This window comes from Daktulosphaira vitifoliae, unplaced genomic scaffold (genome assembly GCF_025091365.1).
Source record: "Daktulosphaira vitifoliae isolate Bord-2020 unplaced genomic scaffold, ASM2509136v1 Scaffold_2, whole genome shotgun sequence".
In the NCBI taxonomy this organism is placed as follows: Eukaryota; Metazoa; Arthropoda; class Insecta; order Hemiptera; family Phylloxeridae; genus Daktulosphaira; species Daktulosphaira vitifoliae.
Window position 1 is genome coordinate 17,632,522 of NW_026099573.1, and position 12,884 is coordinate 17,645,405.

The window sequence follows — 12,884 nt, forward strand, 5'->3', positions numbered from 1 at the left end:
AAATATGTTATTTATATCAAGAAATTTTGGCGGTCAAATGATTTTCTCATAGGAAGGGAATAAACCAATAGTTTACAATAAAATCGAATCCCTTGATTATTACTCAACGTCAGCTTTTATTCGTTTGGTATTTCATTAATTTTTAATTTAAATAAATTCTTGAAGTTTTATGAGTAAATTTTGTTTAACTATCTTAAACTTAATTTAAAATTAAATGTATTATTTAAATTTTGTTGAAATATAAAATAGTTTAAGTATTTTTTTTGTGACACTAAATAATTCTGTTTTTCTAACACAATTTTGCTTTAAAAAATAATATGCCCATGCCTGTCATCTGTTAATAGGTAATCAGAAATCACACAACATTTTTTCTATTACGTTTTACAGATAACTTAAGAATGAGGACCTTTAGTTATTAGATACTTGTGTATAAATCGTAGATATTTGTGAGTGAGAGATATTAATAGGTTCAATAATTATTAAGAATTTTATTAAATATGAAATTTAAACTTTATTTTGTATTTTTATTATGTTTTCACATGGGGTGGTACAGGGAAAAAATCAAATTTTTTTTAAATTATGAAAAAATACTAAAAATACTAAATATCCTATATTACCTTATTAAAAATTCTGAAGTGTTAAAAAAATATTTATTGCGTTTATACACAAAAAATGCTACCTTATAAACTACAAAAACTACATTTATTTATTTTTCTAATAAAAAATAAGTATACAGTGTTCATTTGATAAGTTTATTATGTTATAATATAATCTTGGACGTTTTGGAATTTGAATGAGCGGTTGTGTGGAATAAAGTACCTAGTGGATTTGTTTGATAATAATATTTTAAGCTCAAATTAAAATTGTATTTATGTACTTTGAACGAATAAACTATTTTTTTTTGTAATGAACAAAAAAAAAAGATATTTTGTAATTTAAAATCTTCTAATGTTTTAGGGGTAATCTAGAGGCGTCAAAATCATCAGTACAGGTTTGACTTAAGATAAATTAAATTATAAAAAATAATAATTTTTTGTGAAAGTAATGCTATCATTATTAATTGCAAATCTATTCACTGGTTTAAATAATTGTATAAATTACATTATATAATGAGTAAATCAAGAAATATGATAAATAAAAATTTTTTTATTAATTATTATATTCTAGTATCCCTCATGTTCGGACAACTTTTGATCCAGTCAATATTTTGCGTTACTATTTATATGTAAACAAGTAATATATATTTAATCATAAATATTTATATGTACTATGTACAGATAATTTGATTAATTTTAAGTATAAATCTTACAACTAATTAAATTATCTGTCGTTTTTCATAAAAATATTTAAATTAATTTATAATAAACAAATTTTTATAGGGAATATTTAAATGAAATACAAGCATGCATATTATTAGATTTTCAAATACTACATACACTATTTATAATAAAATTTTTTACTAATTGTAATTTATAGTCTAATATAATATTCCCAGTATACTGACACTATTTTATAATAAAAATTTGAAAAGTGTAGATTGTTATTTGAAGTATTAATACATTTTAAATATGGAATGATACTCATAATTATTAAAAGTTGTTCATTATATTATGAAATTCAAGAGCTATACGATTATGTAAATAATAATACAATTTTTTGCTTTTTCAATTATAATAATATACGTAAAACATTCTTCTTCTTCTTCCTCCTCACCTTAATCCCAACTACTTGGGGTCGGCCACCCTTATCCTAAACTTCCACTAGACACGATCTCTCCATTATTTACGCTCACATCAGTTGTACTCAAATCGCATTCAATAGCATCCCTCCACCTCTTTTTTGGTCTTCCTCTACCTCTTCTTCCTTCAACATTAATTTCTATAACTGTTTTTACAGCTTCCGATTCTTCTCTCCTCATAACATGACCAAACAATCTAAGTCTATTTTCTCTCATATTATCCACGATTGACACTACACTTATACTTCTTATATGTTCGTTCCTTATTCTATCTTTTCTAGTTACTATACTCATCCATCTAAGCATTCTCATCTCTGCTACACTCATTCTCTGCTCTATTTTCTTATCAACCGCCCAACACTCTGAACCATACATCATAGCTGGCCTCACTACAGTCTTGTAGAATTTAACTTTCAGCCTCATTAGAATTCTTTTATCGCATAAGACGCCAGACGCTTCTCTCCACTTCAACCACCCGCACTTAATTCTGTGTCTTACATCCTCGTCAATACCACCACTGTTTTGCACAACTAACCTTAAATTCTTAAAACTGTCCACCTCTCCAATGACGTCCTCGCCTATTGTCACTGACCTCCTCATTTCACCTACCTCGTGTTCTCCTTTTTCAAACTCGTACTTTATATACTCTGTCTTACTTCTACTTATTCTTAAACCCTTTTCTTCAAGGGCTGATCTCCACACCTCTAGCCTTTGATTAATTTCCTCCCTATTTTCTCTTATTAACACTATATCGTCAGCAAACAACATGCATCACAGCACCTCTCCTTATATTTCTCTAGTAATTTCATCCATCACAATAGAGAATAAGTAAGGGCTTAAAGCACAACCTTAGTGCACTCCTACTCTTACCCGAAAACCTTCTGATACTCCTCCTACGCTTTTTACCCTGGTACAAGTGCCATCATACATATCTTCTATTATATTAATGTACCTTTTCGTGACTCCTTTTCTCATTAATGCCTACTTTAAAACCTCTCTCGGTACTCTGTCATACGCTTTCTCCAAATCTATAAATACCATACTCAACTTTTTCTTCTTTTCCCTAAACTTTTCTATTAGTTGCCTCATACAAAATACTGGCTCCATTGTTGACTTACCAGGCATAAATCCATACTGGTTTTTAGATACCGATGTCTTATATCTTACTTTCTTATCTATTACCTTTTCCCAAATTTTCATACTATGACTCATAAGCTTTATGCCTCTATAATTTCCACACTCCTGTACGTCACCTTTACCTTTAAATATTGACACCGCCATACTTCCTCCATTTATTTGGAATCTTCCCTTCTAATATGATTTTATTTAAAAGTTCCTTCAACTACCTTATGCCAACATCGCCTAATATTTTCCATACTTCTACTGGCACTTCATCTGGTCCTACTGCATTATTCTTTTTCATTGATGCCACAGCCTCCCATACCTCTTTCTCATTATTTAAATCTACCAGTCCCTCATTTCACGAGATATCCTCTAATGTCTCTTTTGGGTACTCTTTATTCAATAATTTTTCAAAATATTCTTTCCACCTTTTTCACATCATCACTCGAGAGTACCTTATTATCAACACTTTTTATACACCTTATATAATGATAATCTTTAGACCTTTTCTCTCTTATCTTTGCAAGTCTATAGATTTCTTTCTCGCCTCCTTTTGTTCCTAGCCTATCATACCTCTTAAACTTCGTCTTACTTACTGCACACTTGGCTTCTTTGCACAAGCGTTTATACTTCATCCAATCTTCTCTCCTTTTGCTCTTCTGCCATATTTTGAATTGCTTTTTTTTACTTTCTAAGATTTTTTGAACGTCTTCATCCCACCACCAGGTTTTCTTGTTTCCTGATATTCTAATACTACTCTCACTAACAATGTCCTTTGCAGTATTTTTTACACAACTAGCAAATCTATTCCACACATCATTTATGTCTCCCTTGAAATTCCACACCGTCTTCTCTTTTACCGTCTTTACAAACTCTTTTTCATTTTCACCTTTCAATTTCCACCACCAGATCTTCGATTTTTTCCCCGTGTTTCTTCTATTTTTGTTTATTCTCTTTCCGGTACACCACAATCTACTATCAGTCTATGTTGTATAGTTACACTTTCGCCTGGTATAACTTTACAATCTTTTACTCGTTTTACGCTCTCTCTCTTCCACATAAAATAATCGATCTGTGATCTATTCATCCCACTCTTATATGTTATATAATGTTCTTCCCTCTTTCTAAAGTAAGTATTAACCACAGCAAGATCATACGATACTGCGAAATCCAGTATTCTTTCTCCAGCCTCATTCTTCCTACTAAAACCATACCCCCCATGTACTCTTTCATATCCTCTCCTTTTATTACCTACATGTCCATTCATATCTCCACCTATCACTGCATCTTCATTGTCAGGTACCCCTTGCGTCACCTCATCCATCTCTCACCAAAATACTTCCTTGTCTATTTCATCACATCCTACTTGTGGTGCATATGCACTTATTACATTCAGCACTTTTTCCTCGAATATCAATTTAACAACTATAATCCTGTCACTTTTCTTAGCTACTTCTACTACTTTATTTTTCATTTTCTTATCTATTATTATCCCCACGCCATTCTTTGTACTATACTTTTCTGAGTATATTATTTTATAACCCTCACCTATTTCCCTTGATTTCTCTCCTTTCCACTTAGTTTCCTGCACACAACAAATGTTAACTTTTCTCCTCTTCAATACTTCTACTAATTCTTTACTTCTACCAGTTAATGTTCCAACATTCCAAGTACCTGTTCTTACTTTGTATCTATCTTTCTCCTTTATACACGAGTCCAGTCTACAGTTAAATGGTGATGTCCATACACCGTTGACATTACAAACATTACACATGACTGGTGAAACAGCTACCGCCCAAGTTGTCCGGTTGGTATCAAACACTTTATTCTTTAGGCCTTCTCCATTTTTAACAACTTTCTGTTGTCCCCGCGTACATCCGAGATGTGACAATCCTCCTAAGTTTTGTTCAGGACTACTCATACTTTTTGACAAAAATGTTACGCCGACTGCCAACCTGACGCAACCTCATTAGTCGCCTCTTACGACTTTCAGAGGGGCCGTGGAAGTATTCTTATCCCCTATACACAGGGAAATATCTTAAAATCTTAATAAAAAATTTAATAAATCAATTAATTTTTTAAATATTTATTGTATTTGCAAAAAATGGCATACAACATATTTTAAATTTAGTCCTATGTTGTAAAAATTGATTTAAAAAAAAAGTATAAAATATTGTGTAAATAATAAGTTATATGAATTGGGTTTAACTCTGTATGCAGTTATTATGTTTATATTTAGATATGCTCTTACTTTTATGTAGTTTTTCTTTTTAGGCTCGCTATTAGATAAGTTTCTTCTTCATAAGGCTAGTAATAAATAGTTTAACTCGCAAGTAGAATGTAACGTATATTATCATGTTTAGTTTGTTTCATTCAACATTTTGAATTTAATACAACGTAATTTACCATTGTTAATTTCATTACTCTTTATTTTTACGCATTATTTTCAGAATTGTTTAGTTGTAACTATATATTTTTTATATTTCGAATAACGAATTGTTCAATAGGGACATAATTAAAAAAAATCCATTTAAAAATTTACGTAGTAGCACATATTCTTTGTATATTTATTTGAAAAATATTCTTGATTTTCAATTTGAAGAAAAAAAATTTTTATGTCAAAAGGTACATCAAAATATTACCACCCTATGTGAGAACCACATTAAAAAATATTTAACGAAGTATCATCATATGTTTGGACGAAAATGTTATGATCCATTGGGAGTTCATAAACACACTATACAAAAAAGTTTAAGAGAAATAAGTTTGAAACATGTTTCTGTTATTTCTGATAAATCTATATGTCGTAATTGCTACATCAATATTTTTAAAAAGAATAAAGTAGAAAATGACCCTGTAGAAATATTATCTGATTCACTAAATCAAAGTTTCAATGACAATATTTATTTCGGAAGAAAAATGAATTAATAAAGTTGACTTGGTCTTTAATATATTTATAGGTCACTTTTATTAAACTTAAGAAAATTTAATTCTGCTCATATTCCCAATGCAATTTATAAAAAATTCGAAGAAGTATCTTTTAATTTACATGCTAAGTTAAAAGCTATTCCTAAATTTGCAACTAGCTTTAAAATTTTTCTAACATCTCATTTATTGATATGACGAATAGATTAACAAATTAAAAAAAAAAATTTCAAAAGAAGATAAAGTAAAAATTATTAGTTTGTTGCTCAATTCGTGGTGGTCACAAGATAAAATCTGTAGAGAGTTTAATTTATCCAAATATATGGTTAAAACAACTCGTGAATTAGTTAAAAAAGATGAAATTTTACCTCAACTCTGAAAAAAACTGATAATATTATTAGTAATGAACTAGTGTTACTCGTTTTAAAATTTTATGCAAATGATGGAAATAGCAGGATCTGCTCTGATAATAAAGATTATGTTAATATTAATATAAATCGTTCAAGTGAAAAATAACAAAGAAGTTTATTACTTTGCAATTTAAATTAATTATATGTGAAATTTAGATTAGCAAATCCAAATTTTGAAGATTAGTAGGTCTAAATTGTATTCACTTTAACCTCTAAGTAGTTTATATTGGCTGGATCTTCGAGCACACATAATGTGTGTGTCTGTATTCAACACCAAAATGCAAAGCTTATGCTTAATGAAGCTGAAATTAAAATCTGGTTATAATTACCATTTAAATTGTTTAGTTTGTCATATTGAAAAATATAATTGTATGATGAGAGAGTGCATTATTTGTTGTTTGGATTGGAGTGATAGTTAAAAAAAAAATACTTTCTAAGGAATTAGACGATGCCCCAAAAAATATTATATATAAACAATGGGTTAATACAGATAGAGATAAATTAATAACTAATATTTTATCTATCGATGATTTTATTGATTTATTAAATGAAAAATTGTGTACTTTAAAGAAACATCATTACACATCAAAAATGTAAGCAAGTTTTTTTAAAAAGTCTAAAGAAAATTTATCTACTAAAGATTGCATAGCTCTAGCTAATTTTTCAGAGAATTATAGTTTTGTTATACAGGATGAAATAAAAAGTTATCATTGGGTTAATAAACAGGCTACCATTTATACTTTTGTATATTACTACAAAGCTAATGATGAACTTAAATGTACATGCTTATAAGTGATCACTTATACAATAACAGTTCACACGTTTCAAAAATGTTTTATAAGTGATTTAATGAAAATATGTCCTTTGACAAAAAAATGATAAATTTTAGTGACATTACCGGCAGTCAATATAAGAATAAAAAAATGTTTACGAACATAAGCTATCGCAGTGAAGATTTTGGAATTGAAACAGAAATGAATTTTTTTGCGCCCTGCCACGGAAAAAATGCAAGTGATGGTGTTGGAGCCACAACAAAAAGACAAGTTACTAAGCATAATTTATAGAGTGTGCGTGAAAACCATTTATCAACAACAAAAACAATACATAATTTTTGTGTTAAACATATAATAAGAATAAAATATTTTTTCGTCCTACAAGTGAAGTTAATAAATGTTTGCCATAGATCGTCAACACGTGTAACAATATTGTGTGAAATTTTTATGATTTAATTTTCTGCCCCACTGGAGAAAAACAAAATAAAGTGGCCTAAAAATCGTTGTTTTAGAAATTTGAACATTTTTATATTTGTGTTACTAAAAAGTAAAAATCTCTAAAACACAATTAAATTATAATACTGAATAATATTAATATGATGTAAAGAAAATTTGTAATTCATCGTTCATTATAATTTTAAAAATGTTGTTTTTATTACCAAAAAAAAAAAAAATCTTTCTCAAAATTCCTTAAAAAATTAAAAAATCTTATTGTTAATAATTGGAAATGTTAGAAGACATCATAATGAAAACGTGATAAAATTTTCTAGTCTTAAGTATGAACACAGGTTTCAGGGATATTTTTACGAAATTCCGTCATAAATCTATTTTTATCTGAATTTTTTTTAGGACATTTGTTTTATTTAAATATTAAACTCATGTGTGAATTTTCAAATGGTTGTGCAACCACTCTGGATAATTTGATATGGATTAACCCTGCTGTATTTAATACGCTATTTGAATTGCCTATACAAAATGCCTTTTAAAAATATTGTTTTTGTACAGTATTATAGTATGCATAATAAAATTATTTATTTACTTTAATATAGTACTCATGAAAGATAATAAAACTTAATGAATTTTCTAATATTAATAAATATATGTAATTTAACTATTCTTAATTATGATATGTTTTTATAGGTTTGAAAATTTTTTTAGATAAGATTTATTTTTATAGCTACATGGTAATTTAATCATCGATGATGCCCAAAAAACTGCCTGGATTGACAGTCTTTCATTAATTAAAAGTCAAAACTATCTAACACATTAAGGTAATTTTATTGACGTAATAGTTTTTAGTAAATTACTTTTATAGTAAACTCAGTGCTATTGTTAATTTACGTGTGGACTAGAGTAAAACGCATCGAAAGTCCCCTGTAGGCAAAAACATCCAACTTTCTCTAAAATTCAGGAAAACATCATCATCAACATTTTTATTTTGGGGCTTGAGGTTGGCCATAGATAATATATAATAATTATAATACAATAAAAATATTTATATATGATTTTAAATTTCACGTAGCGTTTGTCAATGTTGATAATTTTAATCTTTAATTCAATATCTGTATAAAATATTCTAGTTAATATATTGAGACCAATTGGTAAAGAGCTCATTGATTAATATTAATTATTAATGAATGGAAAAAAAGACAAATTCATCATCTCGATATAGATGTATGGTAAGATAATATTCTTAAGTTGACATACCTTAGCATAATTTATGCTTAATAAATATGTTATATGTTATATCCAACCTTACTCCAAATTAAGAGGGAGTCACTTTCTGGTTCCTTAAATAATTTTGGATGTATTATACGATTTTTTAATTAGTCCATCGAGTATTAAATAGAGGAAAAAAAGGAACATTTCTTTAATTTGAATAAGACTCAAAATTTCAATTAATTTTTATTCGTGATGTTATTCTTTAGTTATTACAATAAAAAAAGTTTTATTTATGTATTAATGCGTAAGTTAAAACAATCTGCTGTGAAAATATAATATTATATTGTTCTTGTAAAAAAGGTAAAAGTGTGATTAAGAATAATCATCAAATCAAAAATTAACCACAGGCGTAGTACTCCAACTGTACAGGCAGTTCTGGCACATTAGCGGCTACTAGTATTGGACTAATACTGGCATATGTTTGGGATTAGTACTGGAGGTTTTGCATGAACAGTATTACTCCAATAATGACAGTCAGTACTTGACTGTAATTACTAGATCAGTAATTAGACAAGACGCTAGCCTGTACTACACTAATACGGGCTAGCCAATTGTCAGTTCCAGTATTAGTGTAATACTTCACTTGTTGTCAACACTGGTTGAATTTTTAATAAAACATTCTGCTTGGGCATATGTTTATTTAAATTGTTTTCGAAAAATTTGTAATTGTTTGGTTAATATATTTAAAATTAAAAAGTTAAATTCAATAAAAAGTTCGCAAACATTATTTTATTTTTATGAATCTAAGAAAATTATCTTGTCCCTAGCGCTTACTTGTCTCGCTCTCCCTTACATTCTTTCGCATATTACGCAAATTAATTATTGTATAATTTGAAATTATTCAATAATAGGTTTTAGCTTTCCCTAGCATTCTTTATAAGCATTTTAGTATTGACCAGATAAAAAAAAACCAACACACTTTTTTATAATAAACATATAGGTATTTATTAATAACTTAAAATAGAAACATAAAAAGGAAAAATAATGTAATATTATAATTTATCATGATGATTTTAGCTGTACTATTATTTTTATAATTTTTACTATTATATCAATTATAACAATTATTGTTATAACCTATCATCTGTTCATTCTTTTGGATTTACGTAATTATATTTTATAGCAAATTAAAGATTAAAAAAAAAAAAACAAATGAAATTCGAATCCAACATATACTTTTCATATGTATGTAATATTATCTTAATGTATTAAAATAATTTACTAAAAACTATGATATTAAAAAATGTATTTTAAGAAAAACTTTTTTGCATAAGACCTGAAAGGTATTTGGAAGTAATATAATTGTAACAGTTATTCAATTGTCAACAGCAGTTATCATGTACAGTCTACGACTAAAAAGACAGATATTAGAATAAATTAAGTATTTTTACATCTACATCATATTATAATAATAGTAATAATTATACGGTATTGGCGACCGTAACGCGCATTATCACGAGTTGGGTATTCGTAAGATATATACTGGTTAGAACAGATCTAACTGATAATTATTATGACTTTTATAATTAACATTTCGCTGCAATTTTTTTAAACAATTTTTGCGTTATACCTTGACTTTGTTAAAAGTATGTTTTTAATATATATTTAAAAAGATACATTAAATAAAAATAATTTTTTTTATTTAAAAATATCCGTTTTTATTACAAAAAATTTCAATGAGTAAATTAAAATTTTAGGACAAGTGCTTATTGAGTTACAAGTATTTTAATATATTGAGTGAGTATGTAACGTGGGCGGAGTATATGAGTATAATATATAAATATTCACCAGTGCGACATGTTACCCACCCGCTCTACATACACACACTTCGTGGGGTTTCAGTAAGTAAGGAAAAGGAGTTCTATTGTTCTTATTGTTTGAAACAATTGACCTGTTTCATTACTTTTTAAGCACTCTATATATTAAAATATTTGTAGATCAATAAGTATTTGTTCTAAAATTGTTATTGATTCATTCAAATATTTTGTAAGAAAAGCTCTTGAAAATGGATATTTTGAAATTAAAAAAAAATTTATATTGTTCTTAAAAACAAACAATTAAAAAATGTGTTTTAATGTAGTCTGAAGACTTAAAAATGGTTTAAAAATAAATTATAGCGAAACTTTAATTATATTAAAAGTTATAAAAGTTGTTAGTTCGTTCTGTTTCACCCAATATATATAATACACGTTAATACATATGTATTTAAACATATACATTTATATTCAAAAAACTACCTTAAAAGTTAGCGCAAGTAATAAAAAAATACTAACAAGACAATACTAACAATTTGTTTTTAAATACAAGAATCGAGGACGATGATATATATTTATATAATAATAATAATAAAATGTTGCTATTTGTTTAAATAGTTTTTCGTAGTTAAAAATTCATACAATAATAATAATAATATTTTGACCCTGCCGAGTTTTGAAAAACATAGACCAACTCGGACTATATAGTCAACAACAATGCGAAGATATGGACAAGTGTACAATAAGATTGTTCGCCTTAATTACAAAAAGAAAAAAATTTAGAATCTTTCAAACGCTTACTTAAACAATTATAATATTCTTATTATTATTATGGATTTTATCAATGAGAGCCCCACATTAAAAATATAACTACCATGTATTAAAAATAATTACTGATTTTCGTGATAGTAAATCAGAACATGTCTATTATGCAGTTGAATACTTAAAATATTGCAATAGTATGATTGTGCAGTTAAATAGTCTGTAATATTATGACTTAGATAGTTAAAATGAAATTATGTTTAAGTGCCCTAATGAATAAATAATTTGATTAAACTTCAACATAATGAAGTAATAAATCTTGGTCGATGTTCCTANTAAAATGAAATTATGTTTAAGTGCCCTAATGAATAAATAATTTGATTAAACTTCAACATAATGAAGTAATAAATCTTGGTCGATGTTCCTACCTGAAACAACATGAAATCATAGTGTTATAGCACTAAAAACACATTCTTCCTTTTAGATATACATATATATGGAGTGTTTAGTAATCAAGGAAACGGGTTTCTAATGTTTTCATTGTTTGCAATAATTTACCTGCTTTTTTATTTACTGAACATTCTGTATAAGAATTAATGTCAACTAATAGAATAAGTTTTAAGCATTAGAACTGAAACGGGAGACACCCAAAAAGCCTTAATAGTTTCATAAACATGCAACTTTTAATAGAGTCGTGATAATTTTTTTTAAAGCCAATTCAATAAATAATAAAAAAGTAATGTCGGTCCTATACTATAGGGCTATGGGCATTTAAATCTTGAGCCTGACGTACGCTTTGTGTTAATATGTTGTTTGGCTTACTAAGTGGATGGCGTAAGAAAATTAAAATTCTTTTATTTTAAATATATTAATGTGTATACATCAACCTACGCATAATTCGATAGTATTCTTTTAATGAGTATGTGGTCTTTTTATTAATGTCTTCAGACATTTAACAGAAAACTGCCGTTAAATCACATTAAATCGATTATAGTCGGTTGAACGTATCCAGTCTAATTTGAATGATACAATTTTATAAAAAATAGTATATATTTATAGTAATCAATCAATTTAAGTATGTTTATATACATAAAATGTATATGTATTAAAATTATAATTACAAATGGTTATAATATTAGTTATGCCAGAATAATAACATAACAGGTGTTACATTTGAAAATAACGTTAGTAAAAAAATGATACATATACATAAATATATATATATATATATATATATAAGTCGTTAAAAAGTATGTAAGTTAAAGAGGTCGTGCCAGGAAAGCGGCGTGGTTTTTATGGCAATCTTCCCAGTTTTCTATTGCCCAAATTTGTGCTACTCTTGTAAATTAACTATAGGCCTTTTATACAATTCACAGTCGTTTAGTTTAATAGTAGTGTATTAGTATTGGACAAAGAAGTTTATTCGAAAAAAGTAGCATTGTCAAATGAATTCAAGAAGGAATTTTTTTCAGGGGAAGGTTTGAGTCTTTCTTTAATAAGTTGTCTATTATTTATGAGTGCAAATTTAATAGCTGTCTGTATATTTTAATTTTTACTTCATGTAATTGCGATAGAGCTTAAAATTTGTGAGTATCATTAGGAAACTTTAGGATTTTTGCTATTCCGTTCAAAGTAACATCGATTGTTATACATATACACTTAAAAAAATTAATATATT

The 12,884-nt window shown here is 27.3% G+C and overlaps 1 long non-coding RNA gene across 5 annotated transcripts in view; it reads left to right on the top strand.

The window, feature by feature from the left end:
• LOC126898583 (uncharacterized) overlaps positions 1 to 12,884 on the top strand; it is a 49,488-nt gene continuing 36,604 nt past the window's right edge. The window contains exons 1-4 of one of the 5 annotated variants that reach the window (XR_007702310.1): positions 3 to 344; positions 958 to 991; positions 1,168 to 1,233; positions 8,109 to 8,239. This is a non-coding gene — a long non-coding RNA (uncharacterized LOC126898583). Of the gene's footprint in view, positions 345 to 957; positions 992 to 1,167; positions 1,234 to 8,108; positions 8,240 to 12,884 lie in introns of all 5 variants that reach the window. The other 4 variants (XR_007702309.1, XR_007702306.1, XR_007702308.1 and 1 more) reach the window with 4 other exon arrangements.